Genomic DNA, 21,698 nt, shown 5'->3' on the forward strand with positions numbered 1-21,698 from the left:
TTAAATTAGAAATGAAATTACCTTGCCTGGAAAGTTTAGAAAATATATCACATGAAATGACTTTTTGTTTATTAATATATCAAGAAACATCCAAAAGACACTGCTGTTGGGATATAATAATTAGTAATACACAAAGTTTGCCTCCTTTTGATTCACAATCTAAAATGGTAATAAAAATAAGGACTAAGGCATAACTACATTAAGTGTCAGTTCAGTTCAGTTCAGTCACACAGTTGTGTCCAACTCTTTGCAACCCCATGGACTGCAGCATGCCAGGCTTCCCAGGCAATCACCAGCTCCAGGAGCTTGCTCAAACTCATGTCCATTGAGTCGGTGATGCCATCCAAATATTTCATCCTCTGTTGTCCCCTTCTCCTCCTGCCTTCATTCATTCCTAGCGTCTTTCCCAGTATCAGGGTCTTATCCAGTGAGTCAGTACTTTGCATCAGATGGCCGAAATACTGAAGCTTCTGCTTTAATATCAGTCTGTCCAATAAATATTTAGGACTGAGTTTCTTTAGGATTGACTGGTTGGATATCCTTGCAGTCCAAGGGACTCTCAAGAGTCTTCTCCAACAACACAGTTCAAAAGGATCAATTCTTCAGTGCTCAGCTTTCTTTATACTCCAACTCTCATATCCATACATGACTACTAAAAAAACATAGCTTGGACTAGATGGACCTTTGTTGGTAATGTCTCTGCTTTTTAATATGCTGTCTAGGTTGGTCATAACTTTTCTTCCAAGGAGCAAGCATCTTTTAATTTTTATGGCTGCAGTAACCATCTGTGGTGGTTTTGGAATCCAAGAAAATAAATTCTGTCACTATTTCCATTGTTTCTCCATCTATTTTCCATGAAGTGATGGGACCAGATGTAATGATCTTTGTTTTTGAATGTTGAGCTTTAAGCCAACTTTTCACTTTCCTCTTTCACTTTCAAGAGGCTCTTTAGTTCCTCTTCACTTTCTGCCATAAGGGTGGCGCCATCTGCATATCTGAGGTTATTGATATTTCTCCTGGCAATCTTGATTCCAGCTTGTGCTTCATCCAGTCCAGCATTTTGCATGATGTACTCTGCATATAAGTTAAATAAGCAGGGTGACAATATACAGCCTTGACATACACCTTTCCTAATCTGGAACCAGTCCATTGTTCCATGTCTGATTCTAATTTGCTTCTTGACCCGTGTACTGATTTCTCAGGAGTTAGGTCAGGTTTTATGGCATTCCCATCTCTTAAAGAATTTTCCACAGTTTGTTGTGATCCACACAGTCAAAGGCTTTGGTGTAGTCAATAAAGCAAAAGTAGATGTTTTTTTTGGAACTCTCTTGCTTTTTCTATTATCCAACAGATATTAGCTATTTGATCTCTGGTACCTCTGTCTTTTCTAAATCCAACTGAATATCTTGAAGTTCTCAGTTCACATATTGTTGAAGCCTGGCTTGAGAATTTTGAGCATTACTCTGCATTCAGATGGGTATATCTTTCCTTTTGTCCTTTGCCTGTAGCTTCTCTTCTTTGTGAGATGAGTGCCATTGTGTGGTGGTTTGAATATTCTTTGACATTACCTTTCTTTGGGATTGGAATGAAAACTGACTGACCTTTTCCAGTCCTCTGGCTGCTGCTGAGTTTTCCAAATTTGCTGGCGTAATGAGTGCCGCAGTTTCCCTCCATCATCTTTTAGGATTTGAAATAGCTCAGCTGGAGTTCCATTACCTCCACTAGCTTTGTTTGTAGTGATGCTTCCTAAGGCCCACTTGATTTCACATTCCAGAATGTCTGGCTCTAGGTGAGGGATCACACCGTTGCAGTTATCTGGGTCATGAGATCGTTTTTGTATAGTTCTGTGTTTTCTTCTCACCTTTTTAAATATCTTCTGCTTCTGTTAGGTCCATACCATTTCTGTCCTTTATTGTGCCCATCTTTGATGAAATGTTCTCTTGATATCTCTAATTTTCTTGAAGAGATATCTGGCCTTACCTATTCTATTGTTTTTCTCTCTTTTTTTGCATTGATCACTTAGAAAGACTTTTTTATCTCTCCTTCTTTTTCTTTGGAAATCTGCATTCAAATGAGTATATCTTTCCTTTTCTCTTTTGCCTTTAGCTTCTCTTCTTTTCTCAGCTATTTGTAAGGCCTCCTCAGACAGCTATTTTGCCTTTTTGCATGTCTTCTTCTTGGGGGTGGTCTCGATCACTGCCTCCTGTACAATGTCACAAACCTCGGTTCATAGTTGTTCAGACACTGTATCTATCAGATCTAAACCCTTGAATCTATTTGTCACTTCCACTGGATAAATATAAGGGATTTGCTTTAGGTCTACCTGAATGGTCCAGTGGTTTTCCCTACTTTCTTCAATTTAAGTCTGAATTTGGCAATAAGGAGTTCATGATCTGAGCCACAGTCAGCTCCCAGTCTTGTTTTTGCTGACTGTATTGAGTTTCTCCATCTGTGGCTGCAAAGAATATAATCAGTCTGATTCCTGTATTGATCATCTGGTGATATCCATGTGTAGAATTGTCTCTTGTATTGTTGAAAGATTGTGTTTGCTTTGACCATTGTGTTCTCTTGGCAAAACTCTGTTAGCCTTTGCCTTGCCTCATTTTGTACTCCAAGGCCAAATTTGCCTGTTACTCCAGGTATCTGTTATAATGATCTTATAATGATCATATAATTATCAAATAAAAATTTTTTATTCCTATTTATTTTGAGGTAAAACCATTGCAGATATATAAACATGGATGAATTTAAAACTATAGAAAATAAAAAAATAAAAAATAAAACTATAGAAAATAATCCTGTTAAGAGATTCGAATGCACCACCAAGTTGATTAACCCGGGGAGTAAAACTCACCTTTCTGTAAAGACATTTTAGGCTCAGACTTCTCACCTTTTAAAAATAAATAAAACACAAAGAAACTTCCAGACACCACTATCCTGAATTCTAGGTTCATCCCAAGTCATTATGGTTAATAGTACCTATATCTTAAAATTATACCTCAAATATTTTTATTTTGTTAAAATCTAATAACAGAGCTACAACTTTTTGCTCAAAGTGTATAAAACTGAATGTTGTTACCTCTGTATGAGAAAAAGCCAAAGAAACAGTTTATAACTTCTCTTGAAATCATAAGGGAACTGAATTTTCAAACAGTGACAGAAGCTAAATTGGAGAGGAACAAGTCCCCTCAAAGAAAAACAGGACAGACTAACTGTCTTAAACTGCAACAGAGAATGGGAGCAAGAGTTATCATGCTGTCTGCAATAAAAGTGGAGAAGCACAACCATCAAAAATTAACTAAAATGTCAACCAGAAAATTCATCTAAAATGTTATAATACTGATACCTATATACACTCTTTTATATTCATGCTGTTCAGTTACAAGAACACTCATATCAATACTCTTTGCAAAAGTGATGCTGTTTTACTTAAAAACCAATAGTGTCCATCCACAGGAGAGTGGCAAAATAAAGTATGATATAAGTCAGTTCACTTCTAAACAATTGGAAAACTGTGACCTATTGGTACATGCATCAAGAATCATGAATCTCAGTCGCATAATATTAAATATCAAAACAAATCATAAAAATACATGCAATATATTTTTGTTTGTTTTCTTCCAGTGTTATTGAGATATAATTGACATACAGCAGTGAATAAATTTCAGGAGTACAGCATAATGATTTTGCTTACATACATTACATGTGAAACAATAATAATAGTAAGTTTAATGAACATTATCATTGGCTTAAAGCCCAACATTCAGAAAACTAAGATCATGGCATCTGGCCCCATCACTTCATGACAAATAGATGGGGAAACAGTGGCTGACTTTATTTTTTGGGCTCCCAAATCACTGCAGATGGTGATTGCAGCCATGAAATTAAAAGACGATTACTCCTTGGAAGAAAAGTTATGACCAACCTAGACAGCATATTAAAAAGCAGAGACATTACTTTGTCAACAACGATCCGTCTAGTCAAGGCTATGGTGTTTCCAGTAATCATGTATGGATGTGACAGTTGGACTATAAAGAAAGCTGAGTGCCGAAGAATTGATGCTTTTGAACTATGGTGTTGGAGAAGATTCTTGAGAGTCCCTTGGACTGCAAGGAGATCCAACCAGTCCATCCTAAAGGAGATCAGTCCTGAGTGTTCATTGGAAGGACTGATGTTGAAGCTGAAACTCCAATACTTTGTCAACCTGATGTGAAGAGCTGACTCATTGGAAAAGACCCTGATGCTGGGAAAGATTGAGGGCAGGAGGAGAAGGGGATGACAGAGGATGAGATGGTTGGATGGCATCACCGATTCAGTGGACATGGGTTTGGATAGACTCTGGCATTTGGTGATGGTGTGCTGTGGTTCATGGAGGTCACAAAGAGTCGGACACAACTGAGCAACTGAACTGAACTGATCATCTTATATAAATACAAAATAAAATGTTTTCCTTGTGGTGAGAACTTTTAGGGTTTATTCTGATAATAACTTTTCTTTATAAGATACAGGGGTGTTAATTATATTACATCACTAGTATTTCTTTATCTGGTAACTGCAAGTCTGTTCTTTTGGGCAACTAAACATGTATTTTGAGGTTTCATATCACATCCAGTTCCCCTTCCTGTCATTCCCTACCTCTGGTAACCACTCTGTGAGCTGGTTGGTTGTTTGGTTTTCTGAAGTATAATTGGTCTACAACACTGTGTTAGTTCCTGGTGCACAACATAGTGATTCAACATTTCCCTGCCTTACAAACTGATCATTGTAAGTCTGATTACCATTGGTCATGGGACAAAGATATTACATTATTATTGAGTATATTTCCCATACTATGTATCTCAACCCTATGACTCATTTATTTTGTAACTGGAAGTTTGTACTTCTTAATTTCCTCACCTGTTTCATTCTTCACCCATCTTCCCTCCCTTCTGCTATCTGTTAGTTCTCTGTTTTTGTCTTATTATATTTGTTTTATTTGTTTTGCTTTTAGATTCCACAGAAGTGAAATCATATGATATTTGTCTTTCTCTGTCTGACTTATTTATCCTAGCATAATGCCCATTAAGCCCATCCATGTTGTTACAAATGGCAAGATTTTATTCCTTTAGGATAATATTGCATCATGTGTGTGTATGTGTATATATGTGTCTGTGTGTCATATAGTTAACATTTTATTCATCTATCCATGGCCACTTAGATAGCTTGCATATCATGGTTATCGTGGATAATGCTGCAATGAACACAGAAATGCACATATCCTTTTAAATTACCATTTTCGTTTTTTGAAAAAATACCCAGAGATCAAATTTCTGGATCCTATAGTAGTTCTATTTTTAATATCTTGAAGGAACTTCCTTTCTGTTTTTTGTTTTTCCATAATGGTTGCACTAATGTACATTCTCTACAACATTGTGAAGAGGTTCCCTTTTCTCTACATTCTCACCAACATTTGTTATTTATTGTCTTTTATAATGCCATCTGACAGGTATGAGATGGTATCTCATTACGGTCTATATAATGCCGTTTGAAAAAGTTCAAAAACCTACACATCTAATCCATATTTTGTTAAAAGATATTTTTCAGTGCTAATTCTTTGACAAGGAGATGAAATATAGAAATGCTTAAAATGGGAATATTTGGAATATATGGACTTCAAGGTATTTTGTAAAGATGCTCCTTCTTAGCTATTGAATCAGTACTTAAGGGCTATATGGTTATTTTAATTAATGAATGATTATTAGTTCTGAAGTATTAGCAATATTTCACTAATACTTTCTAAGTAATCACCTTTCATAAATGCATTTCATAATGATGTGATTTAAATGTTATTGAGAACAGGAAACACCAGAGAATATTAAAATGCACAGAAACAACTGTAATTATGTGGGTGTTCTCAAATTAAAGCTAAGTTTATACAAAGGCCACAGCGGCAATGATAGATAGAAAGTTTCAGAATGAAGTTAAGTGCCATTTCACATAGGGCTTCCAGAGGGTTCTTGGATAAGGGGACAGTTTGAACTGAGACCTCAACAAAGTCTGAGACTGAATTAGATAAATGCAGGTAACTATGGGAAGAACATTAATAGTAAAAGGAAAGTCTCTTTGTAAAGGGTCTACCTGAAATGTTAATATTAATTTTGAATCACCATTTATGGCTATATGATTTTCTTCCTGGACAAAACAAGGTGTCAAGGGCTATGGAAGTAAAATTAAAATGGTGAAGAACAGAGAAATTGTAATGAGAATTTGTCAATTTGTGGCTATTCGACTATCCTTTTTAGACGAGATTTAATCAACATAAATATTTTTCTGCCACTATCCCAGAAGAGAAGGGATAAGCTACCCACTCCTATATTCTTAGGCTTCCCTGTGGCTCAGCTGGTAAAGAATCTACCTGCAGTACAGGAGACCTGGGTTTTATCCCTAGGTTGGGAAGATTCCCTGGAGGAGGACATGGCAACCCACTTCAGTATTCTTACCTGGAGAAATCCCATGGGTTGCAAAGAGTCAGACACGACTAAGCGCCTTTCACTAATTGACTTTGGCCACCTGATATGAAGAACTGACTCACTGGAAAAGACCCTGATGCAGGGAAAGATTGAAGGCAGGAGGAGAAGGGGATGGCAGAGGATAAGATGGTTGGATGGCATCACCGACTCAATGGACATGAATTTGAGCAAGCTCCGGAAGCCTGGCGTGCTGCAGTCCATGGGGTCACAAAGAGTTGGACACGAGCAACTGAACTGAACTAAATGACTTGGTAAAATACATGCCTAGAGAATGGGGATGAGGGAGGGAAACCCTACAAAGAATAAAAGGGCTTATCAGTTTACTGAACTTCCAGTGAAAGTCTGGAGTATATTGGATTATCCCTTCAATACTGAAAGAAAAGTTGATGTCAAAAAGCAGCAAACATTTATTTGGCTTTTGGACTTTGTAGGAAATATCTACCTCATTTGGCTAGGTATTTTGATGCAGTTGTTTGAATAACTGAAAGGCTGACATCTTTGAAATGAGTGAAGAGCTGTGTAAAACCCTTAAGTATCCTTGACTGAATTGCAGTAGAGTATCTTAAGATTTGGGAGTAAAACCTCCTATGTTTGCCAAAGACTGGGAATGTAGTTGTCAACAGAAATTGAATGGAAAACAGCTTATAAAAAAAAAAAAAAACCTGATTATGGGATAGTGGTTTTTAAGGAGGACCAAATTGAAACAGGATGATAAAGAATCTGTTTTCAGTGTTGAATGTAGTGTGATTAAATTGCTATTTCATTTTGGAGTGCTGAGTATGGAAAACCTACATAGAAGTGCAAAAGAGAAAAGTATGTTAATATACTACTGAAGAATATCTTAATCACTTTTCATTACAAGTTAATTAAATCAGTGCTATCTTATTCATGAAATAATAACACTTTTTAACTATTTTTATTTTTGACATTTTTGTGTTCCAAAAATGGCTATTCACATAATAGAGTAGAAATTGTACACAGTTAAAGAAACCAAGGTCCTAAAGCAAATATGACTGAAAAACTGAACCAAAGTAATTCAATAGCAGCCAAATAATAATAATAATAATAGTACTACTACTGCTAACGATGATGATATGAATAGGATATCATTTGTCCAAGTAATGATTCTGGCACATGACCAAATCTACCCAAAGGGGAAGAAAATTATACATCATTAGTGTTGTCAATCTGTTTTGAGCTGTAGAGTCAATAGATTTTTTCCTGTAGACACTATTTTGACATACATTATTTCATCAAGGTAAGTTTGACATTCAAGATATTCTAAGTAATTTTCCACATCATTTGATTTATAACAATTTTTTGCAGTGCATTCATTCAAACATGGAGTAACTCTTGAGTTTATATTAGTATCACAGTTAATGTGCCCAGTGCTATTTTTACATCGTTGAATAGAAATGATATTTGTTCTTGTGAAGCACAAGTATGCATAAGGAACATGATATTTGATGTTGACATTGGCATTACTTTTAAAACCAATTAAGATGTAATAAACTTATATTTTAGACTCACACAAAATAGTAGCCCTGTAATATATTTTTATCCGTGTATCTGCTTTGTAACTTCCTATTTTATATAGACTGCCTATATAAATGTTAAAAGCAGAAAATATATTTAAAGTAACCTTAAAAAGTTAAAGAAACTTGAAATGATTGTCAGTTCATACTCACACTAGGTTGATGTATAGTCCCAAATCAACCAGAGATGCATTTGATCATATATCTGTCAAGTATTTATACTGTATGCAAATACATAAAATAATGTCTGGAGGTATATTAAAAAAAAAAAGATAACATAGATTAGCCTGGATAAAGGGTTGGCTGATTAGTAGAGCTAAAAAAAAAGTACTTCAGTATTATTTCTATTTTTAAAAAATTTTATGATGAGAATGCATTAATATATTATTAATATAATATCTGTATATTTCAAATGTTTTTCCTATTGTTGAGAACATGCCTCATGCTGCTTACCAGAAATTGAACGGTTAACCAGAGCTTGTCTGCTGAATTGTGGATCCAGAACCATATATCTTTTTCATAAATGACCTAATATCAGGCAGAGGAATAAGGAATAACATATGTCTTCTAGAATTCTCATCAAGGTAGTTTTCAGCCTAAGAACTTAAAATTTGTTGTCTTTTACATGGTCTTCAATTGGACTAAATTGCAGATCAATTTAAAACAAGTCCAAATAAAATTGACTTATCTCAGCTACCAAATGGACTAATGTAGAGAAAACTATTAGTGACAGAGTCTTAGTAGAGCCACCAAAAATCCTATTTAAAAATTGCTTGTTTCAATATGCAGTGTTCCATTTAATCAAATACAATTCGAGCCAGAAATGTGGGCTTACTTATGTAAATCTGACTTATTCCACATAAATAAGATATGTGGCCTAAGCTAGTTATTGACTCATGAGCCATTGTTGGCTTTCTCTAAATTTATTTAAAATGAATATTGAATAAAAGTACCAAGAAATGTATTATTTATTTAAAGAATTACTAGGATTTGACACAAATTCATGCCTTTGAAATTGACTAAGCTGTTAAAATGGAGGGATTTAGCATTAAAAAAAAATATATTTGTGTTAGTGCATGTTCCATAATCTTTTTTCTTGAAATAAAAAATGTGTTAGAAATAGAAAATTGAGGATTTGAAGATTCAGTGTTCCAGGGATTTGATACAAATTGGAAGAGCAATAAAAAGAAAGTGACAGTGTTAGTCACTCTGCTGTGTCCAACTCTTTGTGACCCCATGGACTGTAGCCTACCAGGTTCCTTTGTCCATGGAATTCTCCAGACAAGAATCCTAGATGTGCCTGCGTGTGTGTGTTGCTGTCTATCTGCTAATTCACTGCGTTTGTTTGCTAACTGTGAGTCTGACCAACTCTTCAATACTCTCGTGTCCTCTGTCCTCTCCCTCCAGACTCACAAACCTCCTTCCAGTTGCTTATGAGTGCTAAACACAGCTCAACTAGATTGCTGTCATACTTTACTCTCTGTCTTGCTGCTGCTGCTGCTAAGTCACTTCAGTCGTGTATGACTCTGTGCGACCCCATAGACGGCAGCCCATCAGGCTCCCCAGTCCCTGGGATTCTCCAGGCAAGAATACTGGAGTGGGTTGCCATTTCCTTCTCCAATGCATGAAAGTGAAAAGTGAAAGTGAAGTCACTCAGTCGAGTCCGACTCTTAGCGACCCATGGACTGCATGCAGCCTACCAGGCTCCTCAGTCCATGGGATTTTCCAGGCAAGAGTACTGGAGTGGGGTGCCATCGCCTTCTCCATCTGTCTTTTCCGTCTAACTTCCTTTTATCTCTACTCAAAGGACACCTATCAGGCAGTCTTCCCTAACAACTCATAAAAGAGTTAATGACACACCTCAGTCTAATCAACACTTCCCCACCTCCCCAAGACAACAGTCACCTCCATCACCACTAGCTTCTCTGCCTTCTCCACCATCCCAACTTCAGCCCCGACACAGCCTTACTGCCACCATTAACATCATCATGACTGCATCGCCTTTTTGCAAACTTTTTCTCATGGTACATACCACCAGGTCATATAACATAGATTTATTTATTTAATTTCTGTTTTTTCCCACTAGAATGTAAGTTATTTAACAGCTTTGGTTCATGGCTATATCTCCAGTGTCAGGTAGATGGTGAAGCTTGGAATTTATAAGGTGTCCAATATATATTTACAGATTGAATAAACAAATAATGCAAAATTTATTTTTGTCCTTATAAAAAGTGACCTTTTAAAATACCTTCTTCTATTCAGTTCATATGGGCTTCCCTGGGTGGCTCAGATGATAAAGCATCTGTCTGCAATGCAGGAGACTGGGGTTCAATCCCTAGGTTGGGAAGATCTCCTGGAGAAGGGAATGGCTATCCACTCCAGTATTATTGCCTGCAGAATTCCACAGATGGAGGAGACTGGTGGGCTACAGTCCTTGGGGTTGTAAAGAGTCAGACATAACTAAGCAACTAACACACACACATTCAGTTTATGTATTTTCCTTTGACAGTGTGTGATTATGTTATAGTATGAATCTATCTAAATTCTCCCTTAATGCCATTTGTATTTTGTCTTTTCCAGAAGTAGTAGCATATTTTTTGCTTCTTGAAATTTTATGTGTGTGTGTGCTTAGTTGTATCCGACTGTTTTTGATCCATGGGACTATAGCCCATCAGGCTTCTCTGTCCATGGTATTTCCTAGGCAAGAATACTGGAGTGGGTTGCCATTTCCTTCTCCAGAGATCTTCCTGACCCAGGGATTGAACCCACATCCCCTGCATTGCAGGCAGATTCTTTACCTGCTGAGACACTGGGGAAGCCTGTGAAATTTTATAGGCTATCTCAATGAATTGCAGAGAAAAATCTTACTTCTTTGTTAATCATTGTCAAAGTTACTGATCAATTTTTATATACTTTGTCTCCTTAAAACTGAGATTTATTTAGTCAATTTCTTATAACGTTTGCAATTGTATGGAATTCAGAAGTTTATTAGGAAAAATAGATATTTGAAACACTATAATTTGGGTGTTTTATTTTCTGTTTTCTAATTGATACAGAGAACACAGGGACATTAATCTTTTTTTTTTCCTGTTAACTTTTTTGCTTTTAATTTATTTTTAATTGAAGGGTAATTGCTTTACATATTGTATTGGTTTCTGCCATACATCAACATGAATTAGCCACGGGTATACATATGTCCCCTCCCTCCTGACCTCCCTCCTAAGTCCAAGCCCCCACCCCATCCTATCTCTCTAGGTGATCACAGAGCCCCAGTTTGGGTTTCAGTTCCCTGAGTCATATAGCAAATTCCCACTGGCTACCTATTTTACATAGGGTAAATATATATATGTTTCCATGATACTCCATTCATCCCACCTTCTCCCCCCACCCCAAACCCACGTACAAGACAGTAATCTTAATTTTAGAAACTTTGTGAAAAATGTTTAAATTATTTTAAATTTGTTAGATATACTCATCTTCTTTTCTGTGTGTTCTAGGTTTGGGGGTCACACTTAAAAAAGATCATGCCCACTCATAGATTTAAATCATAACAACTACATCTTTATATTTCTCCTCTATCATCTTTTATATTCCTCTCTTTCTCACTAGCCTTCTAATTTACATTTAAATCAGCTTCTGTATTTATTCTAGTACAAGATGTGAGATAAATTTACTTTTTCCCAAATATCTATCCCATTAGTACAAAACTCTTCATGGAATTATCATTGTTTTTCTACACTATGTAACTATTATTGTTACACTATGTAGCTATTATTTTCCTATCCTTTCTGTCCAGGTGACAGTCACCTGTAATAATGTTGATGAAAGTGAAAGTGTTAATCATCAGTCATGGCCAACTCTTTGCAACCCCATGAACTGTAGCCCACCAGTCTCCTCTGTCCATGAAATTTGGTGGGCAGGAATACTGGAGTGGTTAGCCATTCCTTTCTCTAATGAATCTTTCCCACCTAGGGCTTGAATCCAGGTCTCTTGCATTACACGCAGATTCTTTACAATCTGTGCTACCAGGAAAGCCCGTAATAATGGTGGAGTTCCAGTTCCACTTACATTTCAATTCCAAATTTAAACTTATGTTTTACTTATTTTACTTATACCTCATATCTAACAGCAATGTCTGAACACTAGTTTATATAGTTATGTCTTTATCCTAGGTTTAAAGAGAAGCTCTAATGTTTCTTCGTTAAACATGATATTTATTGTACATTTCTTTACTGTGTGGTGTCCCTCTTCACTCAAATATCTTTTGATGAGCAGAAGAAGATTTAAATAACTTGTTTAACAGGCTTTACATAACAACCATTCAGTGACTGCACCATACCATTGTTTTTTAGAAGTACAAATAATAATTACAAATACTGACTATATAGTAGAGAATAGAGAAAGCTTGAACATATTTCAAATAACTAGAGTGATAGCATTTCATTTGACCTCAGTAGAAGGGGTGAAAAATCAGTGTAAAAAAGATAATTTTAAAACCCCAAATGTTAGCAAATGAAACAGTACACTTCTAAATAATCCATTACTTTTTAATGATATCACAATAGAAACTAGAAGATGTTTTAAAATGACTGGTAATGAATTTGTGGCATATATGAATTTGTGAGAGTCAGCTAAATAGTTCTTGGAGGCAAGTGTATATATATAGAGAGATTTGATTTGATTCTCATCAGTTGATTCTAGCTACATGAATGTTATCAAGCCGTTGAAAGTTTTTATGCTTCAATTTTATCACTTTAAACAGAGTAACTGTTTATCTCATGAACTGGTTATAAAGATTATAGAAGAAGAATCTATACAAAAATGTTTTATAAAGGAAAATACAGATAGAAAAAAAGATATAAATAGAATGACATAAAGTTTGAGATGCCCAAACTTTTCATTTATCACTTTGAAGTGACAAAAGTAGGAATAGTAGCTTTATAAATCTAAAGTCCTTACTATACCAAGGTAGTAAGGCTTACTGAAGTCATTTTGTTGTTATTTGTGTCTGACTATTTAAGACTCCAATAATTACATAGTTAAAATACTTTGTCCCATGAATATTATGAAAGATGTAGTTCATTACCAAAAGGATCTATTACTTTGAAATCTTTATGAATGCTAAAATAGACTTTGAGTTTTATTCAAATTTTATTTATTTATTCTCCCTACTGCAGTAACTACCTTCTGCCCAAGTAAATACACTGGTGCTTTAAAAGTAGATTGGATAAATCAATGAAAAAATAGTGACCACTAGCCCACATCAAGCTGAAAAAACAGGAACTCATCATCTCCATATGATACAAAACTCTGTGAAAAGAAGAATTCAATGGGTCTTAGCTAAAGTAGCAAAAACATCATGGATGTAGTTCATGTAACCAAGCTACAACTTTTAAAACCAGCACAAGAAAAATAGAGCAGGGCATTCAATTTCATTAACAGGAAATTCATTTTTAAGTCAAAGTAAATAATATAATCATTATAATATAGACATGGGTCAGTGCAGTTGACTGTGTAAGAAATTGGCTAGTTATTTCAAAGGGCTTTGACATTTTAAAAGTATAATATTTATCTTGAACCTGATTAAAATCATAAAGATATAAAAATTCAAAGAAGGAAATCAAATGCCTTCTTTGGGGAAAGGAAGTTTGAGAGTCAATAACTCAAATATTTTCTTTATTTATAAGAAGTGAAATTCAGTCTTTCATTTTTCTTCCCATGTAACATAGCAATATAGCAACTTTTGCCAAGCAAGAAAGATAAACATTTAGGTTACTTTGAGTAAGGCTTTTTCTTATTTTTCATCTTAAAGGCAGCCATGCTTCATTTCTCTATATAGTTCTGAAAATATTTCACTGTACTTTCTACATCCATCTCTAGATTCAGCTTCATTAAATAATTTTATTTTCTCTAAAATTCATTTTGTTTATATTCCAAGAAATTTTATGCTTTAATTTATTTGACTTTATATTTTAAGATACAGCTTTAATATTCTCTGACTCTAATCCCGGTTCTTATTTAAATATGAAAATAATGTTTTTCACATTTAAATATTTTCATTTTGATTATATGATTGATTTTTATTTATATGTAATGATTTCTTTTCCTATTACTTTTATAGGAAATATAAAAATATATTTGCTCCCAATGTCTATATCATCTATGTCTATATCTATTTATCTAACTATATGCATATGTAAAATGGGCCTTAATGGTCATTACATAACTCTTGGAGAAGAGCATTTTGTTTTGTCTCTCTTGAGAATACAGAAACACTTTTAAATTCATATTTCTTGTTCTTTTTGAGAGAACTACCCTATGCCAATCTCTGTATTTAGATTATGGTCAGTCCTCAAAATTTTCGATAGTTATTAAGCTAATCAAACAGATGTGAAAACTGAAGATAACAGAGTCTAGGTGATTTGCCAAAGCCAGCTTGTTACAGAGCAATGGAATCAAAATTGGAACCAATTATTATGCAACGGTTTTATTTATTTGTTTTACTGTATATAACAGATTTCCTGTGATGAGAAAATTAAAGATCTAATCATAGCACTTTTGCAGTTTTTTTTTTTTTTTGTGTGTGTGTGTGTGTGTGTGTAGTTTTGATCTGGTGATGTTTCCCTTTTCTATTTACCCTATTATTTAAAATGTCAATAATCTGACAGGTGAGTGAATAGTATTTTGTTAGTTGAAGGGGGTTTATACATGTTAAGAATTTTTCAAATTAACACCCATTAGTTGGAGCACAGGGTGCTAGATAGTAAGCCTCATTTTAAATCTGAAATTTGTTGCCTAGTACTTAACTTAGAGATATTATGTAGTTTAAATAGCTGATAAATATAAAGTGCTTGGTGCTGTCCTTGGCAGACAGCAACAAACAACAACAGTCTTGCAAAATGCCATTTTACAAAGCAGTGGGTACACTCTATGTTATAACTTGGATATCAGGACATCTTATAATAGAGTTTTCTCTGGATGGAAAGATAAAGGGAACATGTGAAGCATAGAGCAGTGGCTATGTTAATTTTACCTTGATTTTGCTATAGGTGTGTAATGGCTTCTGCCAACCCAGAAGCCAAAAGCTAAAGGCATATAATTTTCTGAATCTTTTAGTATTTGGTAGTTAAAGAATATGATAGAAGGGACAGCTTAATGAAGCCTGCTGCAGCACATTTACCCTATAATTAGGGTGAATCTGGCAGATTGATCACCTATATATGACTTTTTGAAAAGTTGATCAGATCACAATTTCTCAAGAAACTCTTTCGTGTTAAATTTTTTCAGGATTGTACAGAATTGGACATGGCTTAGCAACTGAACAATAAACAACAGCAGTCAAACTCATATCTAAATTACTTTCCATTTGTTTTATATGTGTATTTCTTTTAATGCAAACCATAAATTCTATAGAAAGTAGTTTTCAGTTTGACTCAATAAGTCACACAAACTTTATAAAATCATTCAACATTTATTGATTGCCTGCAGAGTATCTTGTAGCCAACTTTAAATAAGTATACTTTCATTTTATTTATGCCATGGAACTGGAATAATCAGTCAAGGTGAAAGGTTGTTGTTGAATCACGACGCCGGGATTCTTGGCCCCCGGAGGAGAAGAATTCAATCCGGGGCCAGAGACGAGGCTTGATCGCTCAGAGCTTTTGTGTAATAAAGTTTTATTAAAGTATAAAGGAGATAGAGAAAGCTTCTGACATAGGCATCAGAAGAGGGTAGAAAGAGTACCCGCTTGTTAGGTGTTAGCAATGAAGTTATATACTCTCCAGTGAATCCAAAGAATGTCTGGAGGTTGTAAAGACCTCACCAGACCTACTCCCATAATTTACATTTTAAGATAACAGAATTAGCCAGAAGGTTGAATCCAGAGACTGTCCTCAGGCATAATACATTGTTGTTATATAATCCTAAGGAATGTAGAGACGGAAAAAAGTTTGTCCTTTCTTCCTCCTTGAGAATTCCAGACCCCTCTCTCCTTGGGGATCCCTAGACTTCTTATCAACCTGCCTAGGAAATGACTTTCTCAAAGGGATGATATAAATGCTTGAATAACTGAAAATTTTCTCAATAATTCAAAAGAACTAGAAAAAATTTTTTTAGAAAGCAACTTCAAATACTTCTTGACCATCTGGTAAATAATGTGCCAGTTGAAATAATTTTTAAGCTTTCAGAGACAATAAAGAATTAGGCCTTCCCTTAAATTAATAAAATATAATAGAAACATCATCTGTTTGTAGCACATAATTAAACTATAATCCAAAGGCATACATAATAAAAGTCTGTTCAAGCAAATGCAGTCTTTTTTTTTAAGTAATCACTAAATTGTGGCTTTGGAACAAACAACAGATAAATCCATGTCCAATTTTCTAGAATTAGTCTTTGCCAAGGTTTAGTTTTTCTGCAGTGATCTGTTTAAAACAATCACTATACTTTCCAAAACACAGTCTCCGGACATATTATAAGACAGTTCTGGTGGAAGCTGTGTGACTAAGTTAATAAGTTAAGGTTCTCGATAATTCTGAATATATTTTTAAAGAAACAGGTGGTGAAAGTGTTTACAAAATAAAAAGAGGGAGAAAAAATATGAAAGTCTCACTCTTGTTAAGTGAAATAAACAAGCTTTGTCTCAGAAGCTTTCTATGAAAGTGCTAGAGATGGATGATTTATACAATTTTCACAATGATTTTCTAAACAATTAGACCATTATAAGCTCCATTTTTAAAAAATTTTTTTTGCAAAGTGTTCTGTGCTAGTGTAGGTGGAAGTTTTCCCATTTGTTTATAAGTTTGGAGAGTTCAATTAAGGGGTCTATTACTGATTGTTCCTTTGTAACATATGCAGGGTACCTGAAACATTTAGAAAAACTTTCTCCTATAGTGCCTATTAAAGATATTTGTGAATGCCAGCCTTGGTGATGGTGTGGTGGGTGTGAGTGGGATGTATGCTTTGTGTAAGGCTAGGATTAAAGTGATGCCTTGTGTCAAACAATTTTACTTTGATTTCCTCATCATCTGTTTGATACAGAATTTAATGTCTTAATTAAATTTTATACCAAGTATTTTGTTTTGTTCTAATCTTCTACTAGGTTTATCCATCCAGGAAATATCTACTGCATATTTCATACGTTTGATGTGAACTAATTATAAGTAAGGTAAAATATTGTCAACACCTTTCCCTGACGGTAATAAGAGAACCTGCTATATTTATAAACAATATATTCTTCTATATTACATAACAAAATCATTGCTATCCTTGAAAACAAGACACAAATCATATTAATCTATACAAGAGGAAGTCTTCCAGATATATATGTGGATCTTATAAGAACCATTAGAAACAAGAACAATAGAAACTTGCAATTATTTCCATTCAGTTGAATGATATAAGGAATGCACTCATCTTCTCCTGCTAGAACTCCAAAATTACAACTCGCTGCTGAACAACTGTTGACAGGAGAATGTTGGATCACCCCCCAAAAAAGGTACTCCATTTCTAAGAGCAAATGAGAAACCCTAGCAAGATGGTAGGAGGGGTGGAATTGTGTTTAGAATCAAACCCCATACCCACCAGAGATGCTTGGAGGGTTCAAGCAAACCTTGTGTGCACCGGGACCCAGACACCCCACAGAGACTGAGCAGAACTGTGGTGGAGGGTCTCCTTTGGAGGTACGGGTCAGCAGTGGAATGCCACAGGGGCAGAGACTCTGGGTGCGGCAGACCTGCGTATGGCATAAGCCCTCTTGGAAGAGGTCGCCAATAACCCCACCATAGAGCCACCAGAACTTACACAGGGTTGGGGAAACAGACTCTTGGAGGTGCAAACAAAACCTTGTTCATACCACAATCCAGGAGAAAAGAGCAGTTTCTCCACAACAGACTGACCCAGACTTGCCTGTGAGTGTCCAGGAGTCTCTGGTGGAAGCATGCAGAGGTGGTGGCCTGCTGAAGTGTCCGAGGCACTGAGTGCAGCAGTGCATGCCTGGGACCTTTTGAAGGACCTTATCTTCCTTGGCCTCAGGTCAAACAACAGGGAGGGAACACAACCCCGTCCACCAAGAGAAAATTGGATTAAACATTTACTGAGCATGGCCCTGCCCATCAGAACAAGACCCAGTTTCCCCCTCAAACAGTCTCTCCCATCAGGAAGCTTCCATAAGCATCTTTTCCTTATCCATCAGAGGGAGATGCCACAATCACAGAAAACTAACCAAATGGATCACATGGACCACAGCCTTGTTTAACTCAATGAAACTACAAGACATGCCATGTAGGGCCACTCAAGACAGATGGGTCATGGTGGAGAATTCTGACAAAATGTGGCCCACTGGAGAAGGGAATGGCAAACCACTTCAGTATTGTTGCCTTGAGAACCCCATGAACAGTGTGAAAAGGGAAAATGATAGGATACTGAAAGATAAACTCCCCAGGTTGGTAGGTACTCAATATGTTACTGGAGATCAGTGGAGAAATAACTCTAGAAAGAATGAAGAGATGGAGCCAAAGCAAAAACACCCAGTTGTGGATGTGACTGGTGATGGAAGTAAAGTCCGATGCTATAAAGAGCAGTATTGCATAGGAACCTGGAATGTTAGGTCCATGAATCAGGGCAAACTGGAAGTGATCAAACAGGAGATGGCAAGAGTGAATATCAACATTTCAGGAATCAGTGAACTAAAATGGACTGGAATGGGTGAATTCAATTCAGATGACCGTTATATCTACTACTGTGGACAGGAATCCCTTAGAAGAAATGGAGTAGCCATCATAGTCAACAAAAGAGTCTGAAATGCAGTACTTGGATGCAATCTCAAAAACGACAGAATGATCTCTGTTCGTTTCCGAGGCAAACCATGCAATATCACAGTAATCCAAGTCTGTGGATTGCCCCGACCAGTAATACTGAAAAGGCTGAATTTGAATGGTTCATAGACTTCCCTGGTGGCTCAGATGGTAAAGCGTCTGCCTACAATGCGGGAAACCTGGGTTCAATCCCTGGGTCAGGAAGATCTCCTGGAGAAGGAAAAGGCAACCAACTCCAGTATTCTTTCCTGGAAAATCCCATGGATGGAGGAGCCTGGTAGGCTACAGTTCATGGGGTAGCAAAGAGTTGGACACTACTGAGTGACTTCACTTACTCACTCACTCATGAAGACCTACAAGACCTTCTAGAATTTACACCTGAAAAAGATGTCCTTTTCATTATAGGGGACTGGAATGCAAAAGTGGGAAGTCAAGAGCTGCCTGGAGTAATAGGCAAATTTGGCCTTGGAGGACACAACAAAGCAGGGCAAAGGCTAACAGAGTTTTGCCAAGAGAAAAAACTGGTCATAGCAAACACCCTCTTCCAACAACACAAGAGATGACTCTACACATGGACATCACCAGATGGTCAACATCGAAATCAGATTGATTATATTCTTTGCAGCCAAATGTGGAGAAGCTCTATACAGGCATCAAAAACAAGACTGGAAGCTGACTGTGGCTCAGATCATGAACTCCTTATTGCCAAATTCAGGCTTAAGTTGAAGAAAGTAGGGAAAACCACTAGACCATTCAGATATGACCTAAATCATTTCCCTTACGACTATACAGTAAAAGTAACAAATAGATTCAAGGGATAAGATCTGATAGACAGAGTGCCTGAAGAACTAAGGACAGAGGTTTGTGACACTGTACAGAAAGCAGATCTCAAGACCATCCCCAATAAAAAGAAATGCTAAAAGGCAAAATGGTTGTCTGAGGAGGCCTTACAAACAGCTATGAAAAGAAGAGAAGCAAAAGGCCAATGAGAAAAAGAAATATATACCCATTTAAATGTAGAGTTCCAAAGAAGAACAAGGAGAGATAAGAAGGCCTTCCTCAGTGATCAGTGCAAAGAAATAGAGGAAAACAAGAGAATCGGAAAGACTAGAGATCTTTTCAAGAAAGTTAGAGATACCAAGGGAATATTCATGCAAAGATGAGCACAATAAAGGACAGAAGTGGTATGGATCTAACAGAAGTAGATGTTACAGAAGAAGTGGCAAGAATATACAGAAGAACTTTCCAAAAGGATCCTCATGACCCAGATAACCACAATGATATGATCACTCACCTAGAGCCAGACATCCTAGAATGAAGTCAAGTGGGCCTTAGGAAGTGTCACTACAAACAAAGCTAGTGGAGTTGATGGAATTCCAGTTGAGCTACTTCAAATCCTAAAATATGATGCTGTGAAATTGTTGCACTCAATATGCTAGCAAATTGGAAAACTCAGGAGTAGCCACAGGACTAGAAATGGTCAGTTTTCATTCCAATCCCCAAGAAAGGCAATGCCAAAGAATGCTCAACCTACCACACAATTGCACTCATCTCACAAGCTAGCAAAGTAGTGCTCAAAATTCTCCAAGTCAGGCTTCAACAGTATGTAAACCATGAACTTCCAGATGTTCAAGCTGGATTTAGAAAAGGTAGAGGCACCAGAGATCCAATTACCAACATACGTTGGATCATCAAAAAAGCAAGAGATTTCCAGAAAAACATCTACTTCTGTTTTATTGACTATGCCAAAACCTTTGGCTGTGTGGATCACAAGAAACTGTGGAAAATTCTTCAAGAGATGGGAGTACACATCACCTTACCTGCCTGCTGAGAAATCTGTATGCAGGTCAAGAAGCAACAGTTAGAACTGGACATGGATAAACAGACTGGTTCCAAATAAGGAAAGGAGTACGTCAAGTCTGTATGTTGTCACTTAAATTATATGCAGAGCACCTAATGCAAAATGCTGGGCTTAATGAAGCACAAACTAGGATAAAGATTTCTGGGAGAAATATCAATAACCTAAGATATGCAGATGGCATCACCCTTATGGCAGAAAGTGAAGAAGAACTAAAGAGCCTCTTGATGAAGTTGAAAGAGGAGAGTGAAAAAATTGGCTTAAAGCTCAACATTCCAAAAATGAAGATCATGGCATCTGGTCCCATCACTTCATGACAAGTAGATGGGGAAATAATGGAAACAGTGAGAGACTTTTATGGGGCTCCACAATCACTGCAGATGGTGACTGGAGCCATGAAATTAAAAGACACTTGCTCCTTGGAATAAAAGCTATGACCAACCTAGACAGCATATTCAAAAGCAGAGACGTTACTTTGCCAACAAATGTCCATCTAGTCAAAACTATGGTTTTTCCAGTATTCATGTATGGATGGGAGAGTTAGACTATAAAGAAAGCTGAGGGCCAAAGAATTGATGCTTTTGAACTGTGGTGTTGGAGAAGACTCCTGAGAGTCCCTCGGACTGTAAGAAGATCCAACCAGCCCATCCTAAAGGAAATCAGGCCTGAATACTCATTGGAAGGACTGATGTTGAAGCTGAAACTTCAATCCTTTGGCCACCTGATGGGAAGAACTGACTCATTGGGAAAGACCCTCATGCTGGGAAAGACTGAAGTCAGGAGGAGAAGGGGATGGCAGAGGATAAGATGGTTGAAGGGCATCACTGACTCTATGGACATGATTTTGAGTAAACTCTGAGAATTGGTGATGAACAGGGAAGCCCAGCATGCTGCAGTACCCAGGATCACAGACTGACTGAGTGAACTGACCCGGACTGTATGATATAATATTACAGTTTTCTTTTCTTTTTTTATTGGAATA

Source organism: Oryx dammah, unplaced genomic scaffold (assembly GCF_014754425.2).
Source record: "Oryx dammah isolate SB20612 unplaced genomic scaffold, SCBI_Odam_1.1 HiC_scaffold_5, whole genome shotgun sequence".
Lineage (NCBI taxonomy): Eukaryota > Metazoa > Chordata > Mammalia > Artiodactyla > Bovidae > Oryx > Oryx dammah.